At 42.3% G+C, this 19288-nt stretch overlaps 1 non-coding gene and 1 pseudogene across 1 annotated transcript; one reads left to right on the top strand and one right to left on the bottom strand.

The window, feature by feature from the left end:
* Positions 1 to 11582: 11582 nt before the first annotated feature.
* LOC135004982 (U1 spliceosomal RNA) lies at positions 11583 to 11761 on the top strand (annotated as a pseudogene).
* A 3252-nt stretch (positions 11762 to 15013) lies between these two features.
* On the bottom strand, positions 15014 to 15176 carry LOC135004855 (U1 spliceosomal RNA). The gene has a single exon (XR_010205578.1). It is a non-coding gene; the product is annotated as a U1 spliceosomal RNA (small nuclear RNA).
* Between the last annotated feature and the right edge of the window lie 4112 nt (positions 15177 to 19288).

Raw genomic sequence — 19288 nt, 5'->3', positions numbered from 1 at the left:
CGAGTCTGACTGTCTGTGACAACTACCGTCCGTGTAGAAAGTTAGATCTACATTTTCCAGCGGGTTGTCACTGATGTCAGGCCTTGCGGTAAAATTTTGGGTCAAATATTCCATACAATCATGTGTGTCCTCCTGTGTGTTAAATTCTCCTTCCCCACCACTCTCATCCTCCACCCTTTGTGCCTGTCCAGGCACACCTGGGAGATATGTTGCAGGATTTAATGCACTGCATCTCCTTATGGTGATGTTTACGGGGGCCATTAGTGCCAATTCCCATCTTGTAAACCGCGCTGATGAGACGTGCCTGGTTTGGGCAGAATTTAGCAAGGCTGACACTGCATGTGGTGTATGAATTGTGAGGTTGTGACCTAGCACTACATCTTCGCTTTTCGTTACTAGCAATGCTATCGCAGCGACGCTTCGCAAGCATGTGGGGAGGGATCGCGCTACCGTGTCTAGCTGAGCGCTGTAGTATGCTACTGGCCTGCTGGCATCACCGTGCTTTTGGGTTAAGACGCCTGCCGCGCAACCAGCACTTTCTGTTCCGTACAGCTCAAAGGGTTTCCCATAGTCTGGCATACCTAATGCTGGTGCCTGCGTTAGGCACTGTTTAAGTCTCTCAAATGCCATCTCGGACTCGTCTGTATGCGAAATCCGATCAGGTTTGTTTGAGGAGACCATCTCCTGCAGAGGTAACGCTAGAATGGAAAACCCTGGGATCCAGTTACGGCAATACCCACACATTCCTAAAAATGTTCTGATCTGTTGCTGGGTTTTTGGCAGAGTCATGTCTCTAATTGCTTGAATTCTATCAGTGGTCAGGTGTCTCAGTCCTTGTGTTAGACAGTGTCCCAAATATTTTACCTTAGTTTGGCATAATTGCAACTTGTCTTTGGAAACCTTGTGTCCTGTGTCTGAAAGATGAAACAGGAGCTGTTTCGTATCCTTCAGGGATGCTTCCAATGAATCAGAACACAGTAGTAGATCATCCACGTACTGTATTAATACTGATCCACTCTCTGGTTGGAAAGACTGTAAACAATCATGCAAAGCCTGGGAAAATATACTTGGACTGTCTATGAAACCTTGTGGTAATCGAGTCCATGTGTATTGGACTCCTCTGTATGTGAATGCAAACAAATATTGGCTGTCAGGGTGCAGAGGTACCGAAAAGAAAGCGGAGCAGAGGTCAATAACAGTGAAAAATTTCGCAGTGGGAGGGATTTGCATAAGGATGACAGCTGGATTTGGCACTACGGGGAACTGACTCTCAACTATTTTGTTGATCCCCCTTGGATCCTGCACTAGCCGGTAACCCCTCCCCCCACTCTTTTTCACAGGGAAGATGGGACTATTGGCAGTGCTGGACGTTCTTACCAGAATACCCTGTTGTAGCAAGCGCTCTATTACGGGATACACTCCTAACTCCACCTCTGGCTTCAGAGGGTACTGTGGGATTTTTGGAGCTATCCTACCATCTTTTACTTGTACAACTACTGGAGCTACGTTTGCCATTAATCCAGTGTCCTGTCCATCTTTAGTCCAAAGTGACTCTGGTATCTGGGATGTCATTTCTTCTACTTTGGATGGAGTCCTATTTGTCATAATGGTATGTGACATTAATTTTGATGGGGAGTCTAACATGTCTCGCACTTCCTGAGCGTGATTCTCAGGTATGTCCAAGAATACACCTTCAGGAGTACAATAAATGACGCACCCCATTTTACACAATAAGTCTCTTCCCAGGAGATTAGTCGGTGCCGATGCAGCCAGCAAAAAGGAATGCTTGGTATGTAAAGGCCCTACTGTAATCTCGGCTGGTTTGCTAACAGGGTAGTGCTGGACTACTCCCGTTACCCCTATGGCTGGAATTGTCTTACCAGTGGTTCTCATGCCCACTGTCGAATTTATCACTGATTTGGCCGCCCCTGTGTCTACAAGAAAGTTTAATGATTTACCAGCTACATTGATTGCAATTTCAGGTTCACTCCCAAGGCTTGCAATCAATTATACTGGCTGCAGATTACAGGTATGGCTACACCCCTATTGGGTATGGTGACCTCCCTGAATCCCGCTGGCAGCAACTACTTGTGAAGGGGTTAAATGGGAACTGCCAGGAGTTTGCCAGTCTCTGTTCGGGGGGTATCTTTTTGTTTCTCCTGCATGTGGCTCATAACTCCGTCTCTGCGGACCTTGCTCCCAATGTCGTGTGTCGTGTCGTTGTCTAGGGGGTTGGTAAGATCTTTGCGAATTTTTCGCTCTACAGTCTCGTGCTATGTGTCCCTGTTTATGACAAAAATAACATGTTACCACATTTGACTTACCCACAGGGTTTGGTGATATAAACACAGGCTGTTTTGTGGTCAGGGCCTGTATACTTACTGACATTAACTTATCACCTTGCGACTCCCTGTGTCTGGTGATATTCCGGTCGTGATCAATAGCAGCCTCTCTCAAAGTAGCCACTGACAGACCTCGCCAACATGGTTGCGTGGTCTGTACCCTTGTCTTTAATGCTTCTTTTAAACCATCCATTAGCACAGATACTGCTACTTCTTGATGGTTTGCATTGGTCCTAATGTCCTCTATGCCAGTGTACTTTGCCATTTCTAATAATGCCCGGTGAAAATAATCAGCAGCTGTTTCTGTCTCTTTTTGTTTAATGGAAAAAATTCTATTCCATTTGGCTACAGCTGGGAAATACTCCTTTAACTGTAAATTTATTCTTTTTACGTTATCTTTGTTGTACACATCTGTAAGAGGTACATCCAGATCCAATCCACAGTCAGCTAAAAATTGAGCTGAGTCGACATTGGAGGGTAAACATGCCCTCAGCAATATCTGCCAGTCTTTGTTATTGGGCTCTAAAGTGTTTCCTAGGTCTCTGATGTATTTTTGGCTAGCAACTAAGTATTTTCTGGGGTCAGGGAATTCAGACACTATGGTCCTTAATTCCATTCTGGAAAATGGGATATACATGGCAATGTTCCTGATAGGAGTGACTCCTGATGTGTCAGTTTTCCCATTTGGAACAGCTATTACCCTAACAGGATTAAGTCTACTAACATCATTCTGTGTAGATTCTACAGCCTGTGGTGAAATGGTTTCAGCATAGTGTAAGGTGCCGTACTTACCCGTTGATACGACCTCACCTGTCCCTCCGCTAGGGGGCTTTGTTACTAATCTTATGGGTTGGGCCGTGCCTACTGTCGTTTCTGATATAGTGGCTGCTAGAGAGAGCGCCGATATTGTTGCCGATTCGTCCTCTTGATCACACTCCTGGGGAAAGTTCAAAACAGGGTACAACTTGCACGGGTTAATGCTTGCATTGGTTAACTTATTAACATTATCCTTAACATTTATACAGTTGCTAAGTGCCTGTTTGTTACCCCCTGATGCGTCATTCTCCGCAACCAATTTCTCTCCTGATATGTATGGTGGCGGCGGGGCCGTGGCTATCAGTTTCCTGATAGGGCCAGATCCCGCCGCCAGAGCCAATCCTCTCTGTATTTCACCCTCCTGTTGCCATAGCTGCAAATAATCATAATGTTGGATTCGTCTCTTTGTTGATTTAATGAGACATATCCTCCTCCTTAAATTCATTAACACTTCTGGGCTGAAGCTACCTACTCTTGGGAATTTCTCCCCGTCATGTACTGTCATTCTCTCCCATACATCACATAAAATTTCTGTATGTAAACCATATTTTTCACACATTACATACCTTGCCGACCCGACTGGTCGGTTTACTGAATCAACCCGAACCGAGGTTGATCGCCCCCTTCCTGAACAACTGGCCCCCATAATTTGCAGGTGTTGCTTGCTCTACCTCTGACCTTTATCTCAGGGTCTTCAGCGAACCCTTACAAAAAACCAAAATATTAAAAGATAGGTTGACGGTGAAGTTTACCGAGCACCTCACTCACTCGCCCACGCCGACCAATACGCCCACACACTGATATAGCGCTGGCGTACTCGACCCAGGGCCCCTATGAACCTCTATTTACTGGAACATGCGAGAGATATCCGAAGAACACTTACTCTTTCCAGTAACTATTGGTTGTTGGACAATTCCTGAGTGACCAGCGAACTTCCCTTCAGAAAATAAAAAATTACACAAATAACGTCAGAATGTACAAATAGTTTTATGACCGGGTTTGTACACAAATGGTACTGGTCAGACTAACTTAATGCACACAATTACGTGCGGTACAATCGTTCAGCACATAAGCAACTAATCTTATGTACGGAGCGACCAGTGGAATCGACATTCAGCAGCTGCGAATTCCTTCAGCCTGAGCTTTTTATGGCCTATATGGGTGTCGCACCAACCCTTCTTGGTGTTGTGCCTTGTCTCTATAGCGGACTTCCTTGTCTGCTGTACTTGGACCTCCTGGTCTGTTATGCGACCTCCTGGTCTGACCTCCTGGTCTGTTACAGTATGACCTCCTGGTCTGCTACACTCTAATGCTCAAATTTTATGTTTAACCAGAGATGCCTCCCTAGCCACCACGTATGTCACTTACACGTATGTACTTCACGAGAACTCGATGATTTCTGTGGTTCAATCCCCAAAATTGTAAAAACAAACACTCACTCACCACATACACACTTTTGTTTCTATTTCTATTTCTGCGCAGAAATTTTTCTTTAGACCAGATGTGTTGTAAATTTGGAGAAGGATCTGTTAATTTAAATTTCGGATTTAAAATAGATTTGCGCTATTTATCGCCTGTTGCGCTATTTATCGCTTGTTGCGCTATTTATCGCCTGTTGCGATATTTATCGCTTATTGCGCTATTTATCGCTTATTGTGCTATTTAAAAATCAACACTATCGTGTGATTTGAGTTACGTGGGCGTACCCAGATGCTCCGTTGCATAATTTACGCTGCGTGCGTCGGCCTTTGCGTACGCGAGTCTCAGCCTTTTGTTAGAGACACGTGTATACAAAACCAATGTCCACCGTAACACAACTAACACGTTTTATCAATGTAGATGATCCTCAGTCGTCTACCGTGCAACACACCAATCTCTCCTTTTACCTTTAGGTAGAGCTGCGTGTGTGCTTTACACTTTATCCCTTAACGCATTACTTTTACACTTTAACTATGAAATAGCGACAAATCTCTCTTAGCACGTTTTATCAATTATAAAATGGCAAACAGGAGAGTGATATATGAAAATACACGAATGAAAAAGAAATGCAGATATGCGTGTGTGCGTACGCAAGATAGAAATAAACAGTTTTAAAAGACACTAGTGTGTTGTTCTTACCTCCGGTTCCCGGATTCCTTCAGCACCCTTTACTAAGCGAAACAGACGCTTATCCCGTCAGCACTGCGAAGAATATGATCTCCCGCCCTTTGCTGATGGATAATGTCTGCTGAAATTACCTAGCAGAGATATGTGAAGGACAGGACGAGCCGCCAATTGATAAAGCTAAATATTTATCTTATTTAAAACCCTTTGTGAGGTCTAAGAACACTGTACGCTATTTGCGTATGGAGTACCGTAAGGGTACGCTCGTTGCGTAACAATCGCTTAGCCGTGGTCGAGACGCTCAAGCGTCACGTTCGCTCACGGCCAAGAGATCACAGGCAGGCACGCTATTGGCTGCTGACTAACGTAATGGTTCGCTATAGCGTAACGGACGCTGTATCGGGAGCGGGCTGCTCAAGCGATACAGACGCTCACGAGAATACGCTGTTGGTATCGGGCACACTTATAGGTGAGCGACTACCGTAATGCTACGCTATCAGCGTAGCGGACGCTCGAGACCACGAGGAGATCACGAGCGGCGCCGACGCTCACAATGTTAAACCTTTATGTCTAAACCACAAACAATGTAATTTGCTGTAAAACCTTAGTGTAGAGATAGGGTGTAAATGCAACACTGTATAACCTTATTAACTCAAAAGCTGTTCGAGCGTCACCGACGCTCTGAGAATACTTAACACTATAAGAAATACACAAATACCGTGCTTAGGGTCCAACGCCTAATATATATATTATGAATGTTATACTTGCAAAAGAATTAATACAATACAAGTCATACACTACAATATAACATAGACTAACTAACCAGGTAACTACACAGTAAATACAATACAAGTACGTTTAAGAGAAAATGAGAGAAAGAGAAGAGAGAGAGAGAAAGATATGGCCCATAATAACAAGAAAAGACAATATGATTACGGAGAAAACTTACGCACAAAGGAAACGATCGCATGCGCCTCTGGACATCCAGCTCCCGATTTTCAGCAATGATAACCGATGAAGAGTGAGTGCTGGATGTGATCGGCCTGTCTATTTATGCCCCACACACAATACAATTCAATGGTCCCTACAATCTCATTGTTCATTGGACACAGGAATTCGTCTTCGCATTATAACAAAAGGTCATAGGTTGATTCATACAGGTGGGCTGTGACTATTTCCAACAGCTCAGGTGGGAGGGAAACTGGGTTTCCCGCCGCATGGATAAGTAAGTGCAAATACAGTAAATGTTCATAAACTTCTTATGTCCATAACTATTCGCACGAGCGATTGATCCGCTTCAAACCAACACCGGAATATTGCTAATTAAATACTCTTCCGATGGATACTAAACACCACTGTATTACTCCTGTCTGACCCTTCGTATCAAACAATGAGGGATCTCTCTGTCCAGGAACATACTACATTAACTAAACTTTCAGAATATATCAAAGGGACCATAATCTACAAAATGCATTATATGGTGAAAATATGTAACGAAAGAGTCGCCCGCTAGACGCACACAATCTCTACCGTAAATGCGCATACCGTGCGCCTGCGGGTGCCCGCAACAGCGAGTATGCGCACGCACGGGAGAGCGCACGCATGCGCAGCAGGGACACATATGAGGTGCAAATATGGCAGTGTGCATCGTGATATTTTTCTGACTTTGACAGCTTACATGATTCTCCGCCCAGCGAAGAATTCTGGTGGCTTCCGCCATCGCCACTCTGTTCCTTGTGCCGCCTTGGCGGTTTACATGAACTAGTGCTGTGACGTTGTCTGACTGGATCAGAACTGGTTGGTCGCGAAGTAAGGTCTCCGCTTGACATAGGGCGTTGTATATGGCCCTTAGCTCCAGGATGTTGATGTGAAGACAAGTCTCCTGACTTGACCAAAGACCTTGGAAATTTCTTCCCTGTGTGGCTGCTCCCCAACCTCGGAGGCTCGCGTTCGTGGTCACCAGGATCCAGTCCTGAATGCCGAACCTGCGGCCCTCTAGAAGGTGAGCACTCTGCAGCCACCACAGGAGAGATACCCTGGCCCTGGGGGACAGGGTGATCAACTGATGAATCTGTAGATGTGACCCGGACCACTTGTCCAGTAGGTCCCATTGCAAGATCCTCGCATGGAACCTGCCGAAGGGAATGGCCTCGTATGATGCCACCATCATTCCCAGGACTCGAGTGCAGTGATGCACTGACACCTGTTTTGGTTTCAATAGGTTCCTGACCAGAGTCATGAGTTCCTGGGCCTTTTCTATCGGAAGATAAACCCTTTTCTGGTCCGTATCCAGAATAATGCCCAAGCAAAGTCAGACGAGTCGTAGGAACCAACTGCGACTTCGGGATATTGAGAATCCAGCCGTGTTGCTGTAACACCTTCAGTGAAAGTTATACGCTGTTCAGCAACTGCTCTCTTGATCTCGCTTTTATGAGGAGATCGTTCAAGTACGGGATAATTGTGACACCTTGCTTTCGCAGGAGCACCATAATTTCCGTCATTACCTTGGTGAAAATTCTCGGAGAAAATTCTGGAGAGACCAAACGGCAACGTCTGAAATTGGTAATGACAATACTGTACCGCAAATCTTAGGTACGCCTGATGAGGTGGATAAATGAGTACATGAAGGTATGCATCCTTTATGTCCAGAGATATCATAAAATCCCCCCCTTCTAGGCTGGCGATGACCGCTCTTAGCGATTCCATCTTGAACTTGAACCTTTTCAAGTATAGGTTCAGGGATTTTAAATTTAATATGGGTCTGACCAAACCGTCCGGTTTTGGGACTACAAACAGGGTCGAATAATTTCCATTTCCTTGTTGAAGCAGGGGAACCTTGACCACCACCTGTTGAAGATACAATTTGTGAATTGCATTTAACACTATCTCCCTTTCCTGGGGAGAAGATGGTAGGGCCGATTTGAAAAACCGGCGAGGAGGCACCTCTTCGAATTTCAGCTTGTAACCCTGAGAAACAATTTCTATTGCCTAGGGATCCACCTGCGAATGAACCCAGATGTGGCTGAAAACTCGAAGACGTGCCCCCAACTGGGCGGACTCCTTTAGCGGAGCCCCAGCGTCATGCGGTGGATTTTGTAGAGGCCGGGGAGGACTTCTGTTCCTGGGAACTAGCTGTGTTGTGCAGCTTCTTCCCTCTGCCCTTACCTCTGGCAAGAAAGGACACACCTCGTACTTTCTTGTTTCTCTGTGATCGAAAGGACTGCATTTGATAATGTGGTGCTTTCTTAGGCTGTGAGGGAATATAAGGCAAAAAAATTGATTTACCAGCTGTAGCTGTGGAGACTAGGTCCGAGAGACCTTCCCCAAACAATTCCTCACCCCTGTAAGGTAAAACCTCCATATACCTTTTTGAGTCGGCATCACCTGTCCATTGCCGGGTCCATAGGACTCGTCTAGCAGAAATTGACATAGCGTTTATTCTAGAACCCAGTAGACTAATGTCACTTTGAGCATCTCTTATATATAGGACAGCATCTTTTATATGCCCTATGGTCAATAACATAGCATCCTTATCTAGGGTCTCAATCTCTGCTGATAAGGTATCTGTCCATGCTGCCACCGCGCTACAACCCCGGCCGACGCAATTGCCGGTCTGAGTAAGGTACCAGAATGTGTGTAAATGGACTTTAGGGTAACCTCCTGCTTGCGGTCAGCATGGTCCCTGATGGTAGCCGTATCCTGGGATGGCAGCGCTACCTTTTTGGATAAGCGTGTCAATGCTTTATCCACCCTAGGGGAGGATTCCCACCGTATCCTGTCCATTGGCGGGAAAGGATACGCCATAAGAATCCTTTTGGGAATCTGCAGCTTTTTGTCTGGAGATTCCCAAGCTTTTTCACATAATTCGTTCAACTCATGTGAGGGGGGAAAGGTTATCTCAGGTTTCTTTCCCTTATAGATGTGTACCCTCGTGTCAGGGACAGGGGACTCTGTGATGTGCAAAACATCTTTTATTGCAATAATCATATATCGAATACATTTAGCCAATTTTGGCTGTAACTTTGCATCATCGTAGTCGACACTGGAGTCAGAATCCGTGTCGGTATCTGTGTCAACTATTTGGGATAGTGGGCGCTTTTGAGACCCCGAAGGTCCCTGCGACATAGGGACAGGCATGGGTTGACTCCCTGACTGTTCCCTAGCTTCAGCTTTGTCTAATCTCTTGTGTAATAAGTTTACATTAGCACTTAAAACATTTCACATATCCATTCAGTCAGGTGTCGGCGTTGTCGATGGAGATACCACATTAATTTGCTCCTGCTCCTCTCTAGGAGAGCCTTCTACCTCAGACATGTCGACACACGTGTACCGACACACCATACACTCAGGGAATCCTCTTATCTGAGGACAGTTCCCCAACAAGGCCCTTTGGAGAGACAGAGAGAGAGAGTATGCCAGCACACACCCCAGCGCTATATGACCCAGGAAAAAAACACAATAATTTTATGTTTACCCAGTAGCGCTGTATTTCCATATATATATGCGCCTAATTATGTGCCCCCCTCTTCTTTAAGACCCTCTTTCTACCGTGGTATAAGCAGGGGAGAGTCCGTGGAGCTTCCCCTCAGCGGTGCTGTGGAGAAAATGGTGCTGGTGAGTGCTGAGGGAGAAGCCCCACCCCCTCAGCGACGGGCTTCTGTCCCGCTCAAATATAGTAAAAAAATGGCGGGGGCTCTTATATATATATATACAGTGCCTAGCTGCATATATATTTATTTTGCCAAAGAGAGGTCTATATTGCTGCCCAGGGCGTCCCCCCTGAGCCCTTCACCCTTACACTGACTGCCGTGTGTGAGGTGTATGGGAGCAATGGAGCACAGCTTTACTGCTGTGCGTTACCTCAGTGAAGATCATGAAGTCTTCCGCCGCCTCTGAAGTCTTCTTTTCTTCTCATACTCACCCGGCTTCTATCTTCCGGCTCTGCGAGGGGGACGGCGGCGCGGCTCTGGGACGGACGGCGAGGGTGAGACCTGCGTACCGATCCCTCTGGAGCTAATGCTGTACAGTAGCCTAAGAAGCAGAGCCTATCAACTCACAGAAGTAGGTGTGCATCTCTCCCCTCCGCCCCTCGATGCAGGGAGTCTGTTGCCAGCAGGCTCCCTGAAAATAAAAAAATCTAACAAATATACTTTCTGTCAGGAAACTCAGGAGAGCTCCCTGAAAAGCACCCAGTCTCCTCTGGGCACAGTAGTAAACTGAGGTCTGGAGGAGGGGCATAGAGGGAGGAGCCAGTGCACACCCAGATCTAAAGTCTTTCTTTAAGTGCCCATGTCTCCTGTGGAGCCCGTCTATCCCCCATGGTCCTTACGGAGTCCCCAGCATCCTCTAGGACGTAAGAGAAAAATTATGCTGGCAGAAAAATCCAATTGAGTGATTAAACAGCTCCAGAGCTGCTCTGTAAGGCAAGTAAAAGGGTGTGGGCCCTGCAGCACTACCTGTAGTTTGCATTGTGCATTGGAAGCCTAGTTTGCTGTCTGTTTCCACTTCTTTTTTCTTGAGCCCCTCCCGTCTATACCCTTGTGCACTATCCTGACTTCTCCTCCCGTCTGCTTACTTTGTGCCTTCCAATGCACAATGCAAACTACAGGTAGTGCTGCAGGGCCCACACCCTTTTACTTGCCTTACAGAGCAGCTCTTGAGCTGTTACAGTGCCCAGCTGCTGCAAGAAATCAGCGTGAATGCTTCAGGGGCTGGGGCATGGCCAACATGAGCCCCACACCGAAGGAGGGTGGGGGTGTTTAATGCGAACTAGGGGTCTCGCACAATGCGAACTACAGGTAGTGCTGCAGGGCCCACACCCTTTTACTTGCCTTACAGAGCAGCTCTGGAGCTGTTACAGTGCCCAGCTGCTGCAAGAAATCAGCTTGAATGCTTCAGGGGCTGGGGCATAGCCAACATGAGCCCCACACCGACGGAGGGTGGAGGTGTTTAATGCAAACTAGGGGTCATCCAAGTGCCGCAAAAGGCCGCCATGCCCTGCACGCCCCTTTTCTCTTTTCATATGCAGACGAGGGTTGAAGCCAACTTTGACCCACTGCTTGGATGACATCGCCATATGCAAATCCATCTGCTGCAGGCCTTCCCCCAGGAATGCTTGCACTAGTTGTTGCATTTGGTTTGTTGTTTGGGGGTGCTTCAGTATTAGGCAGCCTTCTGCCCTCCCATGTTCATCTGAAAATATGTGTTCTCCCTGCAGTTGTTGTCCCCAGATGAGAGTTCTCTTGTGCTGCCTCAGTTGAATCTCCTTTACTTGACAGAGATGTGCCTGAGCAGCGGCCCTCCCCAGCCCTATCCCAAATCATACTTATTTTGCATAGGAGATACCATGGTCATGAAGACTGTTCTCCCAGGGTGCGGTTCATTCATTGCATTCTGGGTATGCTGACCCCTGTGATTTCCCCAAATGTGGGAAACTCGACTGCATTATTTAATGCGAACTAGGGGTCATCAAAGCACCGCAAAAGGCCGCCATGCCCTGCATACCCCTTTTCTCTTTTCATAAGCAGACGAGGTTTGAAGCCAACTTTGACCCACTGCTTGGATGACATCACTTGCTGCCTTTCCAATGAAGCAAGTTTAATTTAATAATAGGTGAAAAACCATCCCTACAAAGGTGTTAATCAGATACTTGGCTTTGTGGACACTTTTCAGAGCACAAATTTGTTAGCATAAAAATAAAGCCAGAAAATGAAGAGCTGTTTAATCACTCAATTGGATTTTTCTGCCAGCATATTTCTTTTTCTCTGCAACCCACTGCTAAATTGTGCTTCGTGGCTGTTTTTTTTATAAAATCACTTAATCAAATCTAACTCTGATTACATCAGAGAAGGCCAGGTACCCTACACCATAAGAGGTGGTTTGAAATTTTTACTTGTCTACTTAAAGATCACCAAAATCTGATAACGAGGTCAATTACGTCCCTAGGTGGGATTGAACCACCAACCTTTTGGTTAACGACTGAACACGCTAACTGTTTGCGCCTCAGAGACACTTTGCAAAAGTACATACTGACAAAGGTTAATAAGCATTCATCTAGAACGTTTCCTAGAAAAACTTTAAAAAGTCAATAATCTGGAGAGTTTTTGTAAGATGTTCCTTCCATCAACCAATGAAGAAACACATTGGTACTTTCCCATGATGAGTGAGTGCTTCAGGATCTCTTGCACTTACATGTGCAGCAAAGGACTACAATGGAAGCATGCTGGGCCTATAACCCAGAGGTAGGCAGATTGCAACTGTCCTCTGCTATATGCATTTTTTTTGTTAATTAAAGTAATCCAAAACTGGGATTGATATTTTTGCTCTTTTATTTTTACTTAAAGTACAATAACTTTTACTGTTTTAATTTGTTTTAATAGTATATTGACAGTATTGTTTTCTTTCAAAAATCCACTTAATTTTCTTTACCCTATTATTAAAATGGTAATTGACAAAAACAAACTACATTGTCACCAGAAGAGCAATACAAAATGTACAAGTGATATATTAAAATCATCTTTTCAGCTTGAATTTCAATGATTCATTGAGGTAACGATTTTGTGAGAAACATCTTCACCCTTAAATAAAGATTTTCTTAATTCCCTACCTGTGTGCTAATTAGATATCACCTTGTTTTCACATTAAACAGACTTTCACATGAGAAAGCAGCAAGGATGCAGTGGCGTTAATGTTTCCTGGTGTCAACCTGTATTATTTCAGTAGACATTGAAATGAGGATGCATCTTGCTGCCTTTCCAATGAAGCAAGTTTAATTTAGTAATAGGTTAAAAACCATCCCTACAAAGGTGTTAATCAGAGACTTGGCTTTGTGGACACTTTTCAGAGAACAAATTTGTTAGCATAAAAATAAAGCCAGAAAATGAAGAGCTGTTTAATCACTCAATTGGATTTTTCTGCCAGCATTTTTCTTTTTCTCTGCAACCCACTGCTAAATTGTGCTTCCTAGCTGTTTTTTTTATAAAATCACTTAATCAAATCTAACTCTGATTACATCAGAGAAGGCCAGGTACCCTACACCATAAGAGGGGGTTTGAAATTTTGACTTGTCTACTTAAAGATCACCGAAATCTGATAACAAGGTCAATTACGTCCCTGGGTGGGATTGAACCACCAACCTTTTGGTTAATAGCCTTATACACTAACTGATTGCGCCACAGCGACACTTTTCAAAAGTACATACTGACAAAGGCTAATAAGCATTCATCTAGAACGTTTCCTAGAAACATTTTAAAAAGTCAATAATGTGGAGAGTTTTTGTAAGATGTTTCTTCCATCAACCAATGAAGAAACACATTGGTACTTTCCTATGATGAGTGAGTGCTTCAGGATCTCTTGCACTTACATGTGCAGCAGAGTACTGTAATGGAAGCATGCTGGGTCCATAACCCAGAGGTAGGCAGATTGAAACTATCCTCTGCTATATGCATTGTTTTTATTAATTAAAGTAATCCAAAACTGGGATTGATATTTTTGCTCTTTTATTTTTACTTAAAGTACAATAACTTTTACCATTTTAATTTGTTTTAATAGTATATTGACAGTATTGTTTTCTTTCAAAAATCCAATTAATTTTCTTTACCCGATTATTAAAATGGTAATTGACAAAAACAATCTACATTGTCACCAGAAGAGCAGTACAAAATGTACAAGTGATATATTAAAATCATCTTTCCAGCTTGAATTTCAATGATGCCTTGGTGCAACAATTTTGTGAGAAACATCTTCACCCATAAAGAAAGATTTTCTTAATTCCTTACCTGTGTGCTGATTAGATATCACCTTGTTTTCACATTAAACAGACTTCCCCATGAGGAAGCAGCAAGGATGCAGTGACGTTTATGTTTCCTGGTGTCAACCTGTATTATTTCAGTAGACATTGAAATGAGGATGCATCTTGCTGCCTTTCCAATGAAGCAAGTTTAATTCAGTAATAGGTGAAAAACCATTCCTACAAAGGTGTTAATCAGAGACTTGGCTTTGTGGACACTTTTCAGAGAGCAAATTTGTTAGCATAAACATAAAATCAGAAAATGAAGAGCTGTTTAATCACTCAATTGGACTTTTCTGCCAGCATAATTTTTTTTCTCTGCAACCCACTGCTAAATTGTGCTTCCTAGCTGTTTTTTATAAAATCACTTAATCAAATCTAATTCTGATTACATCAGAGAAGGCCGGGTACCCTACACCATAAGAGGGGGTTTGAAATTTTGACTTGTCTACTTAAAGATCACCAAAATCTGATAACAAGGTCTATTACGTCCCTGGGTGGGATTGAATCACCAACCTTTAGGTTAATAGCCATACACACTAACTGATTGCGCCACAGCGACACTTTGCGAAAGTACATACTGACAAAGGCTAATAAGCATTCATCTAGAACGTTTCCTAGAAAAACTTTAAAAAGTCAATAATCTGGAGAATTTTTGTAAGAAACACATTGGTACATTCCCATGATGAGTGAGTGCTTCAGGATCTCTTGCACTTACATGGGCTATTAACCAAAAGGTTCCCACCCAGTGATGTAATTGACCTTGTGATCAGATTTTGGTGATCTTTAAGTAGACAAGTCAAAATTTCAAACCCCCTCTTATGGTGTAGGGTACCTGGCCTTCTCTGACGTAATCAGAGTTAGATTTAATTAAGGTGCACAAGGGCATAGAAGGGAGCGGTTTAAGAAAAGAGAAGTGGAAACAGACAGCAAACTAGGCTGGAGAGAGACCTGAGACAAAGAGATCTGAATTATACGAGAGCCGACCAGGGGAAACACAAATTATGCAGTCAAGTTTCCCACATTTGGGGAAATCGCAGGAGCAGCACACCCAGAGTGCAATGGGTGAGCCTTTCCCTGGGAGAAGCACCTTCCTGATCATAGTATCTCACCTGGCAGGTAAGTAGGAGTTGGGCTAGTGCTGGGGAGGGTCGCTGCTCGGGTACCCCCCTGTCAAGTGAAGGAGATCCAACTGAGGCAGCACAAGGGAACTCTCGAAAGAAGAACAAGGCTAGAGGAAGATCTGAGACAAAGAAATCTGACTTTTACCAGAGCTGACCAGAGGAAAGCACAAACACAGTACCCCACTACCACCAGGAAACATTAACGCCACTGCATCCTTGCTGCTTTCTTATGTGGAAGTCTATTTAATGTGAAAACAAGGTGATATCTAATTAGCACACAGAAAAGAAAATTAAGTGAATTTTTGAAAGAAAACAATACTGTCAATATACTATTAAAACAAATTAAAATGGTAAAAGTTATTGTACTTTAAGTAAAAATAAAAGAGCAAAAATATCAATCCCAGTTTTGGATTACTTTAATTAACAAAAAAAATGCATATAGCAGAGGATAGTTTCAATCTTTCTACCTCTGGGTTATGGGCCCAGCATGCTTCCATTGCAGTACTCTGCTGCACATGTAAGTGCAAGAGATCCTGAAGCACTCACTCATCATGGGAAAGTACCAATGTGTTTCTTCATTGGTTGATGGCAGAAACATCTTACAAAAACACTCCAGATTATTGACTTTTTAAAGTTTTTCTAGGAAACGTTCTAGATGATTGTTTATTAGCCTTTGTCAGTATGTAATTTTGCAAAGTGTCGCTGTGGCGCAATCAGTTAGTGTGTATGGCTATTAACCAAAAGGTTGGTGGTTCAATCCCACCCAGGGATGTAATTGACTTTGTTATCAGATTTTGGTGATCTTTAAGTAGACAAGTCAAAATTTCAAACCCCCTGTTATGGTGTTAGGTATTTAGACTTCTCTGATGTAATCAGAGTTAGATTTGATTCAGTGATTTTATAAAAACAGCTAGGAAGCACAATTTAGCAGTGGGTTGCAGAGAAAAAGAAATATGCTGGCAAAAAAATCCAATTGAGTGATTAAACAGCTCTTGGATGGTTTTTCACCTATTACTAAATTAAACTTGCTTCATTGGAAAGGCAGCAAGATGCATCCTCATTTCAATATCTACTGAAATAATACAGGTTGACACCAGGAAACATTAACGCCACTGCATCCTTGCTGCTTTCTCATGTGGAAGTCTGTTTAATGTGAAAACAAGGTGATATCTAATTAGCACACAGGTAAGGAATTAAGAAAATCTTTATTAAAGGGTGAAGATGTTTCTCACAAAATCGTTGCCCCAATGCATCATTGAAATTCAAGCTGGAAAGATGATTTTAATATATCACTTGTACATTTTGTATTGCTCTTCTGGTGACAATGTAGTTTGTTTTTGTCAATTACCATTTTAATAATCGGGTAAAGAAAATTAATTGGATTTTTGAAAGAAAACAATACTGTCAATATACTATTAAAACAAATTAAAATGGTAAAAGTTATTGTACTTTAAGTAAAAATAAAAGAGCAAAAATATCAATCCCAGTTTTGGATTACTTTAATTAACAAAAAAAAATGCATATAGCAGAGGATAGTTTCAATCTGCCTACCTCTGGGTTATGGACCCAGCATGCTTCCATTACAGTACTCTGCTGCACATGTAAGTGCAAGAGGTCCTGAAGCACTCACTTATCATGGGAAAGTTCCAATGTGTTTCTTTATTGGTTGATGGAAGAAACATCTTACAAAAACTCTCCACATTATTGACTTTTTAAAATGTTTCTAGGAAACGTTCTAGATGAATGCTTATTAGCATTTGTCAGTATGTACTTTTGCAAAGTGTCGCTGTGGCGCAATCAGTCTGTGTGTATGGTTATTAACTAAAAGGTTGGTGGTTCAATCCCACCCAGGGACGTAATTGACCTTGTTATCAGATTTTGGTGATCTTTAAGTAGACAAGTCAAAATTTCAAACCCCCTGTTATGGTGTAGGGTACCTGGCCTTCTCTGATGTAATCAGAGTTAGATTTGATTCAGTGATTTTATAAAAACAGCTAGGAAGCACAATTTAGCAGTGAGTTGCAGAGAAAAAGAAATATGCTGGCAAAAAAATCCAATTGAGTGATTAAACAGCTCTTCATTTTCTGGCTTTATTTTTATGCTAACAAATTTGTTCTCTGAAAAGTGTCCACAAAGCCAAGTCTCTGATTAACACCTTTGTAGGGATGGTTTTTCACCTATTACTAAATTAAACTTGCTTCATTGGAAAGGCAGCAAGATGCATCCTCATTTCAATGTCTACTGAAATAATACAGGTTGACACCAGGAAACATTAACGCCACTGCATCCTTGCTGCTTTCGCATGTGGAAGTCTGTTTAATGTGAAAACAAGGTGATATCTAATTAGCACACAGGTAAGGAATTAAGAAAATCTTTATTTAAGGGTGAAGATGTTTCTCACAAAATCGTTGCCCCAATGCATCATTGAAATTCAAGCTGGAAAGATGATTTTAATATATCACTTGTACATTTTGTATTGCTCTTCTGGTGACAATGTAGTTTGTTTTTGTCAATTACCATTATAAAAATAGGGTAAAGAAAATTAAGTGGATTTTTGAAAGAAAACAATACTGTCAATATACTATTAAAACAAATTAAAATGGTAAAAGTTATTGTACTTTAAAGTAAAAATAAAAGAGCAAAAATATCAATCCCAGTTTTGGATTACTTTAATTAACAATAAAAAATGCATATAGCAGAGGATAGTTTCAATCTGCCTACCTCTGGGTTATGGGCCCAGCATGTTTCCAATGCAGTACTCTGCTGCACATGTAAGTGCAAGAGATCCTGAAGCACTCACTCATCATGGGAAAGTACCAATGTGTTTCTTCGTTGGTTGATGGAAGAAACATCTTACAAAAACTCTCCAGATTATTGACTTTTTAAAGTTTTTCTAGGAAACGTTCTAGATGAATGCTTATTAGCCTTTGTCAGTACGTAAGTTTGCAAAGTGTCTCTGTGGCGCAATCGGTTAGTGTGTTTGGTTATTAATCAAAGGGTTGGTGGTTCAATCCCACCCAGGGATGTAATTGACCTTGTTATCAGATTTTGGTGATCTTTAAGTAGACTAGTCAAAATTTCAAACCCCCTCTTATGGTGTAGGGTACCTGGCCTTCTCTGATGTAATCAGAGTTAGATTTGATTAAGTGATTTTATAAAAAAACAGCTAGGAAGCACAATTTAGCAGTGGGTTGCAGAGAAAAAGAAATATGCTGGCAGAAAAATCCAATTGAGTGATTAAACTGCTCTTCATTTTCTGGCTTTATTTTTATGCTAACTAATTTGTTCTCTGAAAAGTGTCCACAAAGCCAAGTGTCTGATTAACATCTTTGTAGGGATGGTTTTTCACCTATTACTAAATTAAACTTGCTTCATTGGAAAGGCAGCAAGATGCATCCTCATTTCAATATCTACGGAAATAATACAGGTTGACACCAGGAAACATTAACGCCACTGCATCTTTGCTGTTTTCTCATGTGGAAGTCTGTTTAATGTGAAAACAAGGTGATATCTAATTAGCACACAGGTAAGGAATTAAGAAAATCTTTATTTAAGGGTGAAGATGTTTCTCACAAAATCGTTGCCCCAATGCATCATTGAAATTCAAGCTGGAAAGATGATTTTAATATATCACTTGTACATTTTGTATTGCTCTTCTGGTGACAATGTAGTTTGTTTTTGTCAATTACCATTTTAATAATCGGGTAAAGAAAATTAATTGGATTTTTGAAAGAAAACAATACTGTCAATATACTATTAAAACAAATTAAAATGGTAAAAGTTATTGTACTTTAAGTAAAAATAAAAGAGCACAAATATCAATCCCAGTTTTGGATTACTTTAATTAACAAAAAAAATGCATATAGCAGAGGATAGTTTCAATCTGCCTACCTCTGGGTTATGGACCCAGCATGCTTCCATTACAGTACTCTGCTGCACATGTAAGTGCAAGAGATCCTGAAGCACTCACTCATCATGGGAAAGTACCAATGTGTTTCTTCATTGGTTGATGGAAGAAACATCTTACAAAAACTCTCCAGATTATTGACTATTTAAAGTTTTTATAGGAAACGTTCTAGATGAATGCTTATTAGCCTTTGTCAGTAAGTACTTTT

The sequence above is a fragment of the Pseudophryne corroboree genome, unplaced genomic scaffold (assembly GCF_028390025.1).
Source record: "Pseudophryne corroboree isolate aPseCor3 unplaced genomic scaffold, aPseCor3.hap2 scaffold_195, whole genome shotgun sequence".
Classification (NCBI taxonomy): domain Eukaryota; kingdom Metazoa; phylum Chordata; class Amphibia; order Anura; family Myobatrachidae; genus Pseudophryne; species Pseudophryne corroboree.
Note: the sequence above shows the minus strand (reverse complement) of the source record. Positions and strands in the feature narration are given on the sequence as shown.